This window comes from Chiroxiphia lanceolata, chromosome 8, assembly GCF_009829145.1.
Source record: "Chiroxiphia lanceolata isolate bChiLan1 chromosome 8, bChiLan1.pri, whole genome shotgun sequence".
Classification (NCBI taxonomy): Eukaryota; Metazoa; Chordata; class Aves; order Passeriformes; family Pipridae; genus Chiroxiphia; species Chiroxiphia lanceolata.
Genome location: NC_045644.1, coordinates 5,667,388 through 5,685,232, shown reverse-complemented (window position 1 = coordinate 5,685,232; position 17,845 = coordinate 5,667,388). Strand labels below are relative to the sequence as shown.

Below are 17,845 nucleotides of genomic sequence, written 5' to 3'. Positions count from 1 at the left end.
CAGTGCTATTGTAAGCCCTGTGTTTATACCTCTCATGCCAAATCAGCTCCCAGGCTGCAGAGGGAATGTTAAGGCCCAGGTGGGGAAGTGGAGCTGGGGAGGCAGCTCATATTCCTGCCTGGAAAAGGGGGAAACCCCTGGGGCACCTTCCTGAGGGGCTGCTCCCAGCCCTGCCCGGGGCAGTGGTGGGACTCCTCCTGCAGTCACCTCGCGGAATCACTCTGGGTGTGTTAAAGGCTTTTGGATGGCAGAAAATAAAGGTTCATTGGATCAGCATTTGCTATTAACTCTTGAAATATCACGGTTATATTCTAATGAGAGCATTAAGGTTACTCCTTGATACTCCAGGATGCTCCAGGTACTGGATGAGTAGAAATTTCACATAATTTTATGGTAAAAATTATTTTTAAACAGCAAAAATTCAGGGGGAAACTTGCTGGAAACATTGGGGTGTGGGTCCCCAAATTAGGATGTGGTCAGAAAGAATGAAGAATTTTGACCCATTGTAAGGATGAGCTGCCCATGGGAACCTTCACCTTGGACATTTACCTGTGATTCTGAGCTCACATTTGGTGGAGGTTTAAATCTCTGACCTTCCTCTTGTTATCTCTTCTCTTCGTTTCCATTTGGGCCTTAAGGAAAGCATCTCAGGTATTATGAGAAAAATTAAAATAATTTACTAGCACTCAAGTGTATGTTTGCTTTACTTGCACTTTACTTACAGTTTAATTACAGCTCTACTTGAACATCTCTTCCACTGGAGAAGTCTTGTAATGCAATGGGAAACCCATCACTTCATTTTTGGGTACAAGCACAGGTGGATCTGAGCATGGCTGAGAAATGGGAGCCCATCTCCATCTGACCTTTCCTGAAGACCTCATGGGACAAACCCTCTCCGGTGCTCCTTTAAAATTTCCCCAATTTTGTGCTTTTGTGTGTCCTGGTTGCAATATTTTAATGGCATTATTGGTGTCAAAATCAACATGTGGCATCACTTCAAATAAATGAGTGTAAATATCTTGGTGATGGGCATAAACACAGATCACCTTGAGCTTCCTCCATGTCATCCCAACGATAAATATCCAGGAGGTGGTGGACACTTGCCAGTGCTGCAGGACAAAGTGATTCCCGGACACTTTTAGAGACATTTCTAAGGTGTGTTTATGCATTTTGATGCATTTCTCTACATCCTGCATCCTAACGAGGGCACATTCCAGCTGTGCTTTCCTTCACAGGATACGTTGGACACCAGGACATCAGGACACAGGAGCAGTGGGAAACTTCCAGATGGAATTGCAACCTGAAGTGTAGATTTTTTAGCTGCTTTTGAAGAATATTTCTAACATCATTTTAATGGCACATTCCTTTGAGGCAACATAAAGGACATTGTGCTGCAGTTGGTGCTTTTATTGCATCTGTTCAGTGGTTCAGGTGGAAAAAATATCATATTTTTCAATGCCCAGAATACTTTTGTCCAGTTGGAAAACTCCAGAACATCTCTGCAGAGATCGCTCTACCTGCTGTTTAAGAGGGAAAGATCATGGGAAAGTTAACAAAGACAAATTGTAGAAAGGCCAAGAGAAACATTTTTCACCCAACTTACTTTTTTTTTTTTCCTTTCTTCTGCTCCAGTTTCTCTATTACCATTGCATTAATTAGAAATTTAGGTAAATGACATAAGTGCCCTAATTTTTTATTTCTGCCAGGAGAACAATTAGGCCATTAGAAGTAACAAATGGTCTGGACTCGTGTTGCCTGTTGAAAATTTCAAGCTGCATTATTTCTGACATGAAAAAAAACAACAAATAAGAGTTATTTTGGCCAATTTTTACCATAAGCAATGTCAGCTTTAGCAGATGCACTGTACCATTGCCTGTTTTGTTTTTTTTTTTTCCTATTGTCATGGCTCATTAAAGTATGCTGACTCTTGTGGATTCCCATTTCCTTTAGGTAAATAGTTATTTACATGAACTGCGACATTTTTCTTTGGTGACAATTTCTAATTGTTCAGGCAACCAAGGGTGATATATTAACCACTCCAAAGAAAGCTTCATCTATGAAATAAATTACTTGAAATTAACTATCCTTTCAAAAGAGGCAAAATTTCCAAATGGACAAATTAGACCCTTCTTAGCCACATATGGTAAGTGTTTTAAGCATTTCCCCACTGGTAGATACTCTAGAGAACAATTCTTCATGATGGAGTGGAAGACTTCTTAACTCATTTGGGGTCCTTCGCATGCCAGCGCTGCCAGCGGAGCCTCGGAAGGGCTCGTACGTTCGGGGCTGAGCTCCCTGAGGCTTTAAGAACCTTTCACTCTCACATTTTTAACTCGTGCTGTGCTATATTTGCAGACCTGGATCAGAAAAGAGCCCACCCTGGGGTGTGTTTTAGCTACGCCCTTTTTCAACTGAAAATTTGATTTACAGCTTTAGTCTGTATAAACGGATCGAGAGCAACCCTGCTGAGGAGTTGGGGCTGCTGGTGGTTGAGAGGCTGAGTATGATCCATGGCAGCAACCCCCCCTTGTGTTGGGCTTATCCCACAGGGCAGCAGGTCAAAGGAGGGCATTCTCCCCCTCTACTATGCCCTTCTGAGACCTCACATGGAGCACCGAGTCCAGCTCTGGGGTATCCAGCACAGGAAGGACATGGAGCTGTTTGAAAGAATCCAGAGGAGGCCATGAAGATGCTCCAAGGGCTGGAGCCTCTCTGCCGTGGAGGCAGGCTGGGAGAGCTGGGGGTGTTCACCTGGAGAAGAGAAGGCTCCAGGGAGACATGAGACCACCTTCCAGTGCATAAAGGAGCTCCAAGAGAGCTGGAGAGGGACTTGGGACAAGGGCCTGGAGGGACAGGACAAGAGGGAATGGCTTCCCACTGCCAGAGGACAGGGTTAGATGGGATACTGGTAAGGAATCATTCCCTGTGAGGGTGGGGAGGCCCTGGCACAGGTTGCCCAGAGAAGCTGTGGCTGCCCCTGGATCCCTGGAAGTGTCCAAGGCCAAGTTGTACAGGGCTTTGAGCAACCTGGTCTAGTGAAAGGTGTCCCTGTCCATGGCAGGGGATTGGACTGGATTGTCTTTAAGGACTTTTCCAACCCAAATCTTTCTGGTATTCTATGACTCTGTAGAACAAGTTTCACAGAGGAAAACTGCATCAGGAAACTGAAGTCTTCCCACCAATGCCAAGTTCCAGGAGGACCTATAGGCCTCCAGTGTGTAATCCTCATCTCCAACTTCTATTTACAGACCTGATTCTGCTTTTACTTGTGTAACTACATTAGGAGAAGTCCCACCAGAGGCATCAGCCCTGCACTGGGGTGAAACAGTTCACCTGAGTGGATATTAGATTTATTCCAAAGATTGGTACTTTTAGTAATATCTATAGCCTTTTATTCAGAGTAGACTCATAGAATTACAGAACCATTAAGGTTGGAAAACACCTCCAAGATCATCAAGTCCAGCCTTCTAGCAGATGTGGATGGGATGTCACCTCCTTCAGATCAGAATTTAAAAAATATTTAAATGAATTTTTAAAAATGCCTGTGTGACATTTTTGGGCAGCTTTGAACACTTTTAAGTCCTTGCAAACTCATGTCCTCTGGACTTCTGAGTACCTAAGTCCCATTTCAACGTTACCCCAGGCAAGGCCACTTAGGCACTTTTGAAAATGTTACTGACATAACTCTTTCCCCAGTGTCTGAGTCGTGCCAAATATTGCAAGATAGAAACCTAAGAAAACATGTTTTTCTAATTTAAGTCATAACTTGACTGCATTTCAATGTCCACATTTTGTATTTAGAAACTAAGAACTTCTTACAAGGAAGCATCCAATCAGTTTAAATTATTCTTAGTTTGTTTTTATGGTTTCCCATGGCTTTTTTAGGCCAGCGTAGTTTCCCGTTTCCCACACATTAGAAGTCAGTATGTCAATACATTGGAATGTATTAGGCTGTTTAGCATAATTTGAGCATGCTTTTGAAATGGTTTCTACTACAAAAGACCTGGATATTGTACATCCACTCGACAAAAATAACAAATTGAAAGAAGATTGCGTTTTCTGTTTGTATGGGAAAAATTTAATTAAGAGTTATTTTGGTCCTAATATTTACTCTACAAGAATAATTAAAATAGAGAGATCAGTAAAATGGGTGTAGCTCTAAACACATGTTCTTGCTTTGTTTAATTATGTTGATTAGGTTTAAACCCCAATTTGGCATCACCTCCCTTGTCTTAATATGTTGTTGATGAAACCATGTGGAGACCTGACCTTAATATAATCGTGACAAACCTCATTTGATTACCTTTAGCTAATTAAAACATACATTATATGTACCATAATATTATTGTTATTCATCTTGCACCTCTCTCCCTCTACGTTGTTATGCTGGAAAGTCAATCTTATTGTGAGATTTCTGTCTCTCAAGGACCTTGTGCCTTTTGCGTAATTGGGAGAGGTGTTTATTTCATAGGCCAGTTATAATAACTGTAATTATCATATAAAAGCTCTGTGAGTTTTTAAATTGGGACTTGGTGCTAAGTTTACTGTGGGTTTGTGTTGGTGGTGTGGGACCAGCCTTTGGTGAGCATGGAACGTGTGGGGCTTGTCATGTCCCCCATCCCATCCTGCTTTTCCATTTCTTCTTCCATTCTGTGACCAGTTTACAACTTCTTTTCCTGGTCTTGGCTGCACAAATCCCATATTGTTGCTGTGTTGTCCAACATTAACACCCAAGATCAGGCTCTAGGATTTGGTGACTCTTTAAGATACTGGGCTCTTTCCCAGAAAAGTTTCTTTGGGTCCTACGAGCTTGTCTGAGCTTTTGGTCAGTGTTTATGCATCACAAAGCTAATTATGGCTTTAAAATGCCTTAGAGGACTCTCCCTGCCCACCTATAGCAGCTGTATCTCATCCTTGATGGGATTCTGATGTGATGACTGCCTTGACTACGTGGCTGGACGCCACCCATCACCATCACAGGTGGTTTTTCTCCTAACACAGTAATTCCATAGACTGGGAAGTGTCATAGAAGGAAAATTAACAGTCACACTGTGAGCAACTTAATTATATTTGGGGCTTTAAGTAATCTGGTCTATGGAAGGTGTCCCTGCCTATGGCAGGACGTGGAATGAGATGGTCTTTAAGGTCCCTTCCAACCCAAACCAGTCTGAGATTCTGGGATTCTATTTGACTAAAATATTTTTATATCATCTGTTGCTGTGGTGCCAGGGGCACCATCATAGCCTTTAATTTCACTCTGGTCTCCTGAGTCTGGCAGTGCCAACATCCCAGTTTGAACCTGCAAAAAAGTACAATACAAATAAAGTGAGAAAAAAATAAATGTTGAAGATTTTGAAGTGGAATTGCATGAATATTTCAGAAGTGATCAGACCTGAGGCTCTCCATGAGCACACAAAAAGTAAAGAAATTTAGACCTTAGCCATCATAGTCCCAGATTGGTGCCTGTTCCACTGGTAGATCCTATTTTTAAGATGGTTTGAAGAAGGCATAGCTGTTGCAAATTTAAAATTATGCAGAAAATTACCTTCTAATACATATCTAGAAATCTTCTGGCTTACAGCACAAGTGTGATGCAAGAACAGAGCTCATTTATCAACCAGACTCAGCTGGGAAGCACCTGGGTGCTTCCTGACATGTTTTTCCTTCAAAACATGTTCCCTCATCTTCTGAATATTGGCTATGAGAGATTTTCTTTTAAAATAATAAAAGCTGACCTAAATAACAATAATAAAAACAATTAAAAAATTAGAAGTTATAGCCCTTTCACCTCTCCTGAGCGCCGTAAAAGCAGGACAAGGAAAGTGCTGAGCAATCAGGGTATAGCAACCAAGAGCAGTCATTCCAGTGCCAGCTGACAACATGGCACTGGAACAGGGTGCAGAATACGGCTCCACAACCATTGTGTTTCCATCCACTGGGCAAAAAACTTGGTGGAATGAGGACTGGAATGACCAGTGTGACAATGTGGGGCCAGAGGATGGTGGTTCTGTCATCTGTGTTCTCATTCTTGGCTGTGGACTTCAGCTCTTTATCCCCTAAAATAATGAGGTGACTCCCCATGTCTTGGTAATCTCTTGGCTGTTGTCACTGTTCCCCTATTTCTGAATTGCTTGTTGAAGGAATACCAATATTTCACCACTAGTGGGTTGAGGATATTAAATTTTAATGCTTCCATCTTCCCACCAATGCACCTCATGGAAAAAAAAATAAATAAATAATGGTTTCAAAAATGTACAAAATCTAATTTAAAATGACATTGGGGTTTTATTTAAAGTCATGGAAGCTGGTTAATTCCAAAATGCTCTCATTAACTCACATCATTTAACAAGTTTCTATTCATTTAGCTCTCTCTCTCCAGAGCCTCTCAGCTGCTCTACCTCAACACATTGACAGCCTTCTGTGCTCTGGCTTCCCAGGGGGACCTAAGGTGACTTTAAACTACCTTTTCATTCTCCCAGAGTTGGGGTGCACAGATGAAATGGTGCAGCTCAGCCGGCTCTGGAAGCCTGTCGGAATTCCGGCGGGTTCCCCGGGCTGCCCTTTGATGTGCTTTCCCGTCCTACCGAAGTCTATGTCCTCCCAGCTCCCCCTCCACGGCCCCATTTCCAGTTATTCCTGCAGTGTCCTCGGCTCCTGCGTGGGGGATATTTCCCATGGCTGATCTATAATTACTGAGCCATCACAGGCCTGGCAATAAGTGCAGCAGGGTTGGAGCATATGAGGATGTCACCCCACTTGTTCATTATGGGCTCTGAATCTCCCTCCTCTGTGGGCCTATTTTCTCTCCTTTATATTTCAGTCCCAGCTCTCTCTCAGGCTTGTTATACTCCCCATTTATTGATATTTAGGGTTATTGAGGTTTTTGTTCCTTTTTGTCTTTCCCATTAGCATCAGCTTGTTCCATACTCCCTGAAAAATGACTCCCTTCCCTTTTTTTTCTCCCTCCTGGAATCTATAACTTTTATTTCCAAAAGTGATTACTGATATATAATTAGTAATTTTTTTCAAATCTTTGATTAGGAACAAAGGATTTTGAGTGATTGTTGAGCAAGCAAAAGTCCCCTTTCCACTGTCTCAGACTCAGAACATCCAAGTAAAATCCCCTAGTTGTGCTGACAAATTTACCCCAGGTATTGTTTTGAAAAAACACATTGGTTTGAAAAACCTTTCTTTTGGAAAAAAAGCAAAACATTTTCCAGCCCTGGAGAAGGTGGAAGTTCATGAATAAATGATCTTTTCTGAGCACGAAGCCCTGCGGGTTCAACATTCTCCTGTGGGTGGTGAGGGCAGAGCATGTCCTGGATGAGGGTTTGTCCTTGTATCCCCGGAATGACAAATTCATATTCATGTTGCAAGTGATGTCCAGAAAGGCTGGGGATGCCCCATCCCTGGAAGTGTCCAAGGCCAGGTTGGACGGGGCCTGAAGCAACCTGGGCTAGTGAAAGGTGTCCCTGCCCATGCAGGGGGTGGAACAAGATGGGCTTTAAGATCCCTTCCAACCCAAACCAGTCTGTGATTCCACGATTCTGTGATCCCACAGCTGAGCTTGGCTCCTGTGCCTGAGCATCAGGAGTGCTCACCATGGTTGAAAGAGCCAGAATCACTCTCTGGTCGGTCCTCAAGGCCTCTTCTGGCTTTGGCTTTGCTTCCCATTAAGTTTCTTAGTTCAGGACTGAAGAACAGGAGAAAAGGCAGTTTTTGTTGAAAAAACAGCAAGAAAAATCTCCCAGCAGTACAAGGACAAGGCAGATACCTGAGCTGGAGGCTGGAGATGTCCCACACCTGGGCCTGGGCACTGCCCCTCCTGATGAATGGGTTTCTTTGCCTTTTTTGTGGAGTTTTTTGTCTGGTTCCAAAACCCTGGACCAGGCCCAGCAATATCAGGTGTGATACTGAGCAGCCACCAGCCATCCCAGCTGCAATTCCATTCCAAACTCTCCTCCAGCCCTGCCCCAGAGGTGACATGTTCAGTATTCCTCTACCAGTTGCCATTTAATTCTCCTTTTAACTAATTAAAAGCCTTTTGAGTTTTTTTATTTTCCTAGTAATTTGATGCTTTATGCTAGTTTTACGCTGAGCACTTAGGCTGGGTAAGAATATTTATTCCTGAGAAGTTATTTAATAGGTAATTGCGTTTTACTGAGAAAAAACCTCTAACTTATTTTAAAGAAAAATAATTAAAAACATCAGTTTACTCATGATCATGTGGGGATTAAAAACTATATTTAATCAGGCAATGGATTTTTATTATTTTTATTCTTGTGTTATAGCCAGTGTACAGTGGTTTTATCTCCTCTTTGTACTTGCAATAACATATTATTTGACCATGAATCACTTTAATGGATTGAAACATAAGCATGTGAATTGAAAAATAGATACATTAGTCAAATCAATAAATAAATATGAAAATATATTTCTACTATGAAAAACCATCTTGGCTACTGTGTCCTCCAACTTGGACAGAGAAAGCTGAAATATATAGCTGTAAAATATGGCTTGCCGTGTCAACTAGCCAGTGCCTGCAGCCTAAAAGGAATTTTGAGCACTGGGTAAGTAGTATTTCATCAACAAAATCATAAAATAAAGACATTAAAATGAAGGAATGATTGAGTGCTGCAGGACGTTTGTAAAATCACCCTTCAGTCTGGGGCTGGAGTAGTTTAGTATTAGACATTGCATACTTTTCATATAAATTTGCTTACAAATAGCATGTCTTAACAAGCAATATTGCCAGACTGCCCCTGTAGCAAATATTTTTTCACTCTGTTGCTAAACAAACTCTCCTCGTGTATTCCATGGCGTGGCTGCAGTGGGTATAAATAATACATCCTTAATATCATAAAAAAATACAGTGGAAACCTTCACACGGAGTATTAAGACTCTGTAGTGATCTAAGACATGTTTTGAGCTCCTAAAAAGCCTTTTTTCACACATTTTTCAGTGTGAAGATACCTCTGTGTAGTTTTTTGGTCCTGCTTTAAAGTGCATAGGGGTAAATTCAAGTTTTTATCTATCTCAAGGAGTCTTGCTTGGATTTACCCCATTTAATAGCAGAATGTGTTCTTTTTCCACTTACATTTGTGTGACCTCTATTCCAGCAGTCTTGTATCTCCTTATCCAACCTGGGAAGCTGATAAGCAGCCTTTATGGCTATGGATCAGTGTAAGCACTTCAATAAGAGGGGGATGTTAATTGCTCATCTTACATGGTCTAGAAATAAGCAGAGTTCAGTGCCTTTTTTAGCTGACATCGAGTTCAGAATAGAGAAGCTTTCAATTTCCTTTCAAGTTGCTAATTAGCTCTATGAGAGAATGACAAAAATACAGACTTTCCCAAAGTTTATTTGCATTTTTCTACCTTGACATATTATGCAAATATTAAGTTGCCATTTGCATATGACAAGAATATCTGATCTTATTTTACTTCAAGTCCCTTCAAATGCTGATATAAAGTTAAAACATGAATCAATGTATGTTCTATGTGGTTTATGGGCCGCATTGTCACTTTTTGACTGATATGTTTTGCATGTGAACTAGACTTTGTACGTGGCCATCCAAGATACCTTTGCTGAAATGGCTTTGATATGAAATTTGAATGATGAATATACTCAGCATTATCAGCCAGCTGAAGTAGGTTGAAACTTTAGTTTTAAAAACAACTAAAAAAAGTCACTTTGAACTAAAGAGCAACAGTTTTTTGTTGGATTGTGGCATAACAACTGCAAAATATCCACCAAAACAACAGTGAGAAGGCATCAGGGTGAGGTAAAATACTGTTAAAATTCACACTTTAAATTTCTGGGTCAAGACAAGACCTGTTTGCAATTAATTTGGCCTGATGATGTTGCATCTTGTTGTTGGGAGACCCTCAGAGGTTCTTTGTGCTGTGACAAGACCCCGAGGAAGAGCTGGACATCCCTCCCTGTGAGGAAGGTCGGGCTGGGAAAACCTCCCAGGATTGGGCCCCAAACACAAATGTCTCCTGAATCTCTGCAAACAATCCCACTTGAAATTATTGTGCAGCTTTATTGTATTTTCAGCAATGTGCTTTGCTGGCAATAGAGAGACAACTTCGGAGGTAATACCCTGGAATCTCTTCCTGTTATAGATGGCTGGAGCTCATAGATATAATGTGATTATTTCTTTCATTAAAGGAACTAAGTAATGTTATTAGATTTGGCTTTTTTTAGTGCATCAAATGGTTTATTTTACCAAGGCAGGAATTATTCTTTTCCAGAAATCCAGAGGTCATTTATTCCACAAAGCACCTTGCGTTTACAGAACAGAGAGACAGCAGCTTTAGCTGTATTTCTTGTGTCTGCTTCCTCATTGCCTGAGTGTGAAAACTTTATTGCTCATTATCTACTGGGCTGTGATGAAGTGACAGATGATTTATTGGGAGCCAAAAACTGTGTTTCAATGGTGAACATTTTTATCCTTTTGTGTTGCAGCCTGCCAACCCCTCTAACTGCTGAGGCAACAAATAAAGAAAACTCACTGCTGGAGGGCCCTGTGACTATCACTCATAAATGTCCACATTTCAGATCCCACTCTGTTTCTAATTTGATTCAATTCCCTTTTGTTGCTTAAAAATTCAATTTGTTTAATTGAGCTGTTTGACAGTAAAATCTGAATTCCATGCATTTTAACCATTCATATTAAATTTCCCTCCACATAGTACTTTTAGTAATGTGCTTTAAAAGAGGTCACTTTAATTTAAATTTGGTGACCTTACAAGCTTATAAAAAGATCTATATGCTATCCTTCTCAAACTGAAATTAAATTGAATAAATGTAAGATAATGTTACAGTAGATATTTCTGACTGAGGTTTTGGAGTCCTGCAGAAATGAAACCTGCACTGGGAAGCCTCAGTGCCCCTTCCAGCCTGTTTTCCACAAAAAACAACAATGATTGTGGATGAAACATCCTGTGATGGGTCAAATTAACCATTAAAATTCATGTACTGAAGTTGCAGGATTAGTTATGTTGTTGTGTGTCTTTGTTTAATAAGTTCCCTGACCCTAGCTTGGGTTATTTCTATTTATTTTTAGGGAGGGTTACATAGTTTTTGACATTTCAATGGCTGAGCATCCTTCCCTTTAGGATTAATAAGAAATATTGGAAGCGGCACAAAGACTTTAAGATTTAGTAAACTTTAATCTGTAAAATTTAATAGCAATCTCCAAGTCATTATGAGTATATAGGATGCAGTCTGGCTTTACAAACACTTTTAAGCAGTGAGTTATGTTCCAAGAATGGCTTTGCTGTGTATCATTACGTCCAGGTAAATGCCAGGATGATGACATAATTGGTAGTTGGGAGTAAAATACAACCCCTGTAAAATGTTACAAAGGTAAACGGAGCGGGATTGTAATTCATTATACATAAACATGACTAGGAGTTATTTATCATTTTATGAAATGCAGAACAACCTGAGCTCGCCGGGTTTGGCTGTTTCTTCATTACTTTCCGTGAAATTCTAACGCCGCTCTTTTATTTCCCTTTAATGATTTCCACCCCCCCTCCAACCCCACGTGAGGCTCCTTTGCACCGTCCTCCCTGATGTTACTACTGATATACAAAGTCCTAAAAACTGGCCTCATTAGGAATGATATCCTGCCACTTTCAGACACTGACAAATTTATGACTTTGGATTAAAGGTCATATGGGCATTCCAGCCATTAAACCAGCCCCGTTCCACACTACCTGGAACTGGGAGGAAATCCATTTTTGCACACAGATGCCCGCTCTGTTATTTCCTTCTAAAGACATACAGTAATAGTTTGAAAGCAACAAAAGCCTATTTTGTACCTGTTCAGCTTGCAAGTGTGTTAGCCCTAGGCTACTGTTTAACTTTTAACCCTCTTGTTCACACAGCGTACATGCATAAAACTACAATGTACCACATAATGAAGCAAAGCTCCCAACATTTGTTTTAGACTGTTTGCTATAGGACACGCTTCTCTCCGGTCTTAAAATCGGTTTGGAAAACAAAACAACAAAAAAACCCAACGTGTCTCACTACGAAATGAGTGATTTTTTTGCCCACATTTAATAGCAGCCCTGCTATGCTCTCTGTGTATTAACAGGGCTTTCAAGTAAAAAAGAAATAATTCAGCACAAAATGATTTTTGAAGAAGAATTTCTTTTGCAATTCTTTTTCGGTGTCTGATTTTAAACCATTTTATCAAGCTTCCACTATATGTGCCAAACACTCTCTTGTCAGGTGTAGGATGAACTACAGTATAACTGTGAGATATTTCTTTCCCTCATAACAATCTTGAGCCATAGCCCATGATGAATTATTTGTACCATCACAAGGAAATTCCCCCCTTCTGCACTTAAACCCAGCAAAATTACACACCAATTGTAGCAGAGAAAACATCTGATGTGACAGCTGTATAGCACATGGAGATCCATTGGGCCATTGGTTAATCAGCAGATTTTAATGGTGCTGGGAAATACGTGGTGTCCGGAATTAGAAATGCCTCTGTGCTCTTCACTAATAGGACAAATTTTCTACCTGTAGAGGAAGGATTCCTGCTGTTTAAATGCTTCAAATGTTTAAAATTAAAAAAAAAAAAAAAAAAAGGAAAGAAAAAAATAATGTGGAAAATCTGCCATAATTCAGAACACAAAAAGGAAATCCTGTGGATGAGTCAATTATATGGTTCCTAATGATGGTTGAGCCTGGAGGCCTTGAGCGAGGAGGGGAGGAAACAGGGGAAGATTAACTTGGTTAACCTTCTTCCATTTCCCTGTGCCAGGCAAGTACTTTACTTACTGTATTCCCTCCTCTTTAACACACTGTAGTTGGGGGCAGCTTGAATTTCTACAAGTCTTCCACAAATTTAATGTTTGTTTGCTCTTTGTTTTTCACATCAATAATTAAAATGGTAAAAAGAGCCCAACCCTGTGTTGGAAAGTGGGATTTAGGGGGTTGGGTTGTTTCTACCTGTCATCATTCATGTGCTTCATCAGATGCCCAGGAAAATTAGGCTCACAGTTTTCCTAGGCAGCTCATTATTACGGATATATCCTAGAAATTAGAAATCCCCCCAAGATTAAAAGCAAAGTCTCAGGGGCCCCTGAAGACAGTGGTATCTTTAGTGAGCTAAAGGCCTGGCCAAGTGCAATAATGATAATGATAAATAACCATCATTTATTTTTATACATGCCCATATCATTTAGGACCTCATAGTGCTCCGCAATAAAATCAAAGAAACATTAACTTGAAGTAAACAAATGACAAAACCAACATCAGCAGATGGGCAAATCAACAACAAAAATAAACAAATCAGCAGGTCAGAGGCTCCATTGCAGGGATGAACAAATGGCTATGGAGCAGGGATTTGGGTGGAATATGCAAGAAAGACCAAATGAAGAGTGAAAGGCTGATTGTCCCCGATGTCCCAGTGTGCACAGCACCCTTGGACACCTTTGGATGATGTTACAGTGGCTTCCTGTATTCCAATTAAAGCTTGTGTTTGCTGCATTGTCTTTTTGTTTTTCCCCTAGTCCTGAAGTTCCCCAAACACCTCCTGGACTCCTGGTCTGCATGCACAGTTGGATGGAGACACCAGGAAACTTAGACTGAGATGGACTGTGGGAAGGTGCAAAAATCAGGACTCTGGATATACTTTTTTTTTTTTTTAAATCTGATTTGGAAATAATTAAAAAGAAAAATGAAAAAGTATGAATTTTTTTGGACCTTGGTGTGGTGAATATGACTTCCACATTGTCATGTACCAGGTCTGTGAAACTCTCCCAACATTGTTCTCAACAAATTCATGGCCCATAGGTGAGCCATGGTGAGCATAAGCATTTTTTGTCAAGCCAACAAGGATCTTATTGCTATGTCGAAAATATTTACTGCTATTGCTGATGATTATTTGTAGTAGGGTTAAACCTAAAACTTTATTTATCAAATAAACGCTTTCTGGAAAATTGTCTTCTCTGAAATTATGGAAAAAAAGTCTTTATAACCCATTTAATGACAGAAATTAATGTGGATTCATTATTCTTACTATATGGGAGCCAAAAAAGAGGGACTACACAGACCTGTCATGCCAAGAGACATGAAACCCACTGACCTGTGACAGCAGAGGATTTTGAGCCAAACATAATCTTTTGCTTTTGTTATTGTTTCAAACCTGTGAAGAGGCTGGAGAGGCAGGGAAGTACCTTCACCTAAGCCTTGTTTGGTCTTGAAACACTAAGAAGCGGGAATGCTCATGGAAGCACTGGCATTTGCTCTTCCTGCCATCTGTCCTTGTGTCCATTTGTGGTTAAGAACAACTCACTTTTGAAATGTGATGATCATCTGCTGAAGATTTAGCTAGAGAGGGCAAATAAGCATTTTATTTTCTTTTAAAAATATTACCCACAGCCTATATAAGGACAAATTTTAGATGGGGTTTTGGATTTGTATATACAAGGTCAATATTTCAAACTCATTCTGGATTGAGAGACACTTAAAGTATGACATATGTAATTAGAAGCTACTTAAAAACTAGGTTAAAAAATTAACTCTGCAACACAAAAGCATAATTTAAATTACCATCTTCAATTACTGTTGTTGTTCCTTCCTTGCTGAAGATTTGTCCTTGCATTCTTGTGTTAACAAGCTTTTATGTATCTGGGAAAAAAATGAGAAAAGCACCTGTATTTTGGCAGTGAGATATCATGAACCTGGTAAGCAATCTGTAGTTGCTTTATTTAGATTATTTAACATCACAAAAGTAAATAAGTGATGATTGTCAAACAGACCAATATTAGTGCTTTAGTGCTCTGGAGTAGCCATAAAACCTGACTTGTCCCTGAGCTCATGACAGTAACTTTGTGACTTTGGACATCGTAAGACTGAGAAACAGCTGTTGACAGACACGTTCCAGGTCACAGAACAAGACTGCATGATCAATAAGCTTGAGAGCAAACTTCAGGGCCAGAAATACAACTCCCAACATTCATATGACAAAAGATTCTGCAAGACATTCGGTGCAGTGAGGGCTTTGTGAGGAGACACCACTAATACTGTACCACAAAGTCTGCAGGGCTGTGCAAAGGCAGGGACACCTTCCACTAACCCAGGTTGCTCCAAGCCTCATCCAGCCTGGCCTTGAACACTTCCAGGGGTGGGGCAGCCACAGCTTTTCTGGGCAACCTGTGCCAGGGCCTCATCACCCTCACAGGAAAGAATTTCTTCCTCACATCTAATATAAACCTACCTTGTTTCAGCATTGAAAGCACTGAAACATGAAAGAACTAAAACAGTTTTGCTTGTGTTCGTAAGCTTTAGGTGTAGACAAGTGATCAAGAACAAGAAAATATTTGGAAAAATATGAATCATGTCTTTGGACATCCTCATTTTGAATTTCTCAATCAGAATGTTTTGAATGATGCTTCACAACCCTTCACAACCTGCTTCACTTGGCAACCATGTAGATGGCACTAAAATTGGCATTGGCAGTGCCAGAGTTTCATAGTTTGCAGAGAGACACTTGAAGGAATGAACGGGCAGGTCCATCTGTTGATGGAATTTATGGGAATTGCTTGAGAGCTGCTGTGAGAGTGAGCTCTCATTTCCCTCCATTGTACACCCCCTTTGCTGAGTTTGTGGGCACAGGTGGCCCCTAAATCCACGCTTGAGGGAGCTTTTTGAGAGACAGTGAATAGCAAAAGGTGGAAATACTTTATTCCAATGATTTATCCTGAACATAGAGAGTGAGCTCCATCACTATATATAACCTTATCAAGGTAAACACTGTGTACAAGAAGGTAACAGCTGAAAATTGGGAATTTACCTTGGGAAAAGCAGGACCCTGCCTGCAGGATGCTGCTACAGCACCCCTAGCCATGCAGCAGCTCCTAGGAGTGCTTCTGTTACAAGGGTTTATTTTCCATGTTGTGTAACTTGGCAAGAGCAATTCTCTCCACACTCAGATTTGGCATTCCTGATCTCAATCTGTATGGAAATGTCTGGTGGCTTTAAAAAGAAAAAAAATGAAATTGTTCTGTTTCAAAATTGCAGAAAATAATAATAAAGGAATAAAAGGCTGTTTTCTCTTTGCTTTTTAGTGCTCCTTGTCCTTCTCTCCTTGAGACCTAAATCTGCAGGAGCTTTGTACATGCAGAGCCTCTTCATGGTTTAAGCCTAACTGAAGTTTGGGTGTCCAATATTTAAACATTACTTGATATTAAAACAAGAAGCAAATCTAGCTTTGACTTTAAATTCAAGTTCTTGTACTTTCTCTGAGTTTGGGGTGATCACACTTGAGGTCTTGGGTTGAATTCAACCTAATAAAAAGTGCTATGTTTTATTTTTAAATTGGGAAGGTGTTATATATGTTTAAGCTTCTTAGTGCGGTGAGGCTGTAAAAAAGACAAAATCCTCCCTGTTGCTTGATTTTAAAATAGAGTTTTCCTAAAAACCATACAGCATTTTAGGTTGTGTTCTCGAAATAACTATTGAAATTATGCCATCACTATTTTGCATGTAAAAAGTTGATTGCACTGAAATAGTTAAGATGTGCAAAACCAAATGCATGTGCCCCATGGCCCATGTGAGCAGGTGACAATGCACAGCCCCCTGCTACCAACCACAATGCATTTCAGCTTTCTGAATGTCATTTTATCAGCAGAACAAAGTTGTGAGTTCTGAAATCATCTTAAGCCCCAGACATTGTCAAGGCTTGTGCAGATGTTTAGTCATAAGCACCTTGAAGAAGTCTGTGGTTATTCATAGAATCATGGAATTGTTTAGACTGGAAAAGTCCTCTAAGACCATCAAGTCCAACCATTCCCCCCACACTGGCAAGGCAACCACTAAGCCATATCCCCAGGTACCACATCCACATGGCTTTTAAGTCCCTCCAGGGATGGGGACTCCACCACTGCCCTGGGCAGTTGTGCCAGGGCTGGACAGCACTTTGGGCAAAAAGCTTTCCCAATATCCAGTTTAACCCTCCTGTAGTGCAACTTACAGTCATTTCCCCGTGTCCTGTCCCTTGTTCCCTGGGAGCAGAGCCCAAACCCCTCCAGCTCCACTCTCCTGTCAGGGAGTTGCAGAGAGTGAGAAGGTCCCTCCTGAGCCTCCTTTTCTCCAGGCTGAGCCCCCCCAGCTCCCTCAGCAGCTCCTGGTGCTCCAGACCCTTCCCCAGCTCCGTTCCCTTCCCTGGCCATGCTCCAGCCCCTCAATGTCTCGCTGGTCTGAGGGGCCCAGAACTGCCCCCAGCACTGGAGGTGCCCCAGCAGTGTCAGCACAGGGACAGTCCCTGCCCTGGGCCTGTGACACACCATGGCTGGCACTGCGGCCATTGGCCTCTTGCCCACCTGGGCACACCTAAGCTCATGTCCAACTGCTGTCACCAGCACCCCCAGGACCTTTTCTACTAGGCAGATTTTCATATCCTCTTCCCCCAGCCTGTAGTGCTGCAGGGTGGTATTACCACCCCAGAGCAGGACCCAGAACTAGGCCTTGTTGAACCTCATACAAATGCCTCATTCCATGGATCCAGCACGTCCAGGTCCCTCTGTAGCGCCTTTCTGCCCTTCCCAACACTCGCAGCAAACCCAATTTCTGTGTTTCCAAGGCATCCCTAGCAGTGCTTCAAGTGGCACTGGTGGCCACATGAATGTCCTCCCACAAGGACATTGTCCACCCACAAGGAGCATGTGTGAGCTGCCTGTCCCTGATAGTAGGGCTTGTGAAAAATGACTTTTGCGCTGGCCTGGCCCCTCAAAAGGGGAGAAACCCTTTAGTTTCACTCTTTTCAATCCCTTTAGTCATTTGTACCTTCTAAACAAGTGCTGTTGTCATAGAGTT

The 17,845-nt window shown here is 41.3% G+C and overlaps 1 long non-coding RNA gene across 1 annotated transcript; it reads right to left on the bottom strand.

Moving 5' to 3' along the window:
• Nucleotides 1–12,442: 12,442 nt before the first annotated feature.
• On the bottom strand, nt 12,443–15,996 carry LOC116790296. The gene is made up of 4 exons (XR_004358305.1): nt 15,825–15,996; nt 14,582–14,659; nt 14,175–14,359; nt 12,443–12,544 (listed from the first exon to the last, which is right to left on the bottom strand). It is a non-coding gene; the product is annotated as an uncharacterized LOC116790296 (long non-coding RNA).
• Between the last annotated feature and the right edge of the window lie 1,849 nt (nt 15,997–17,845).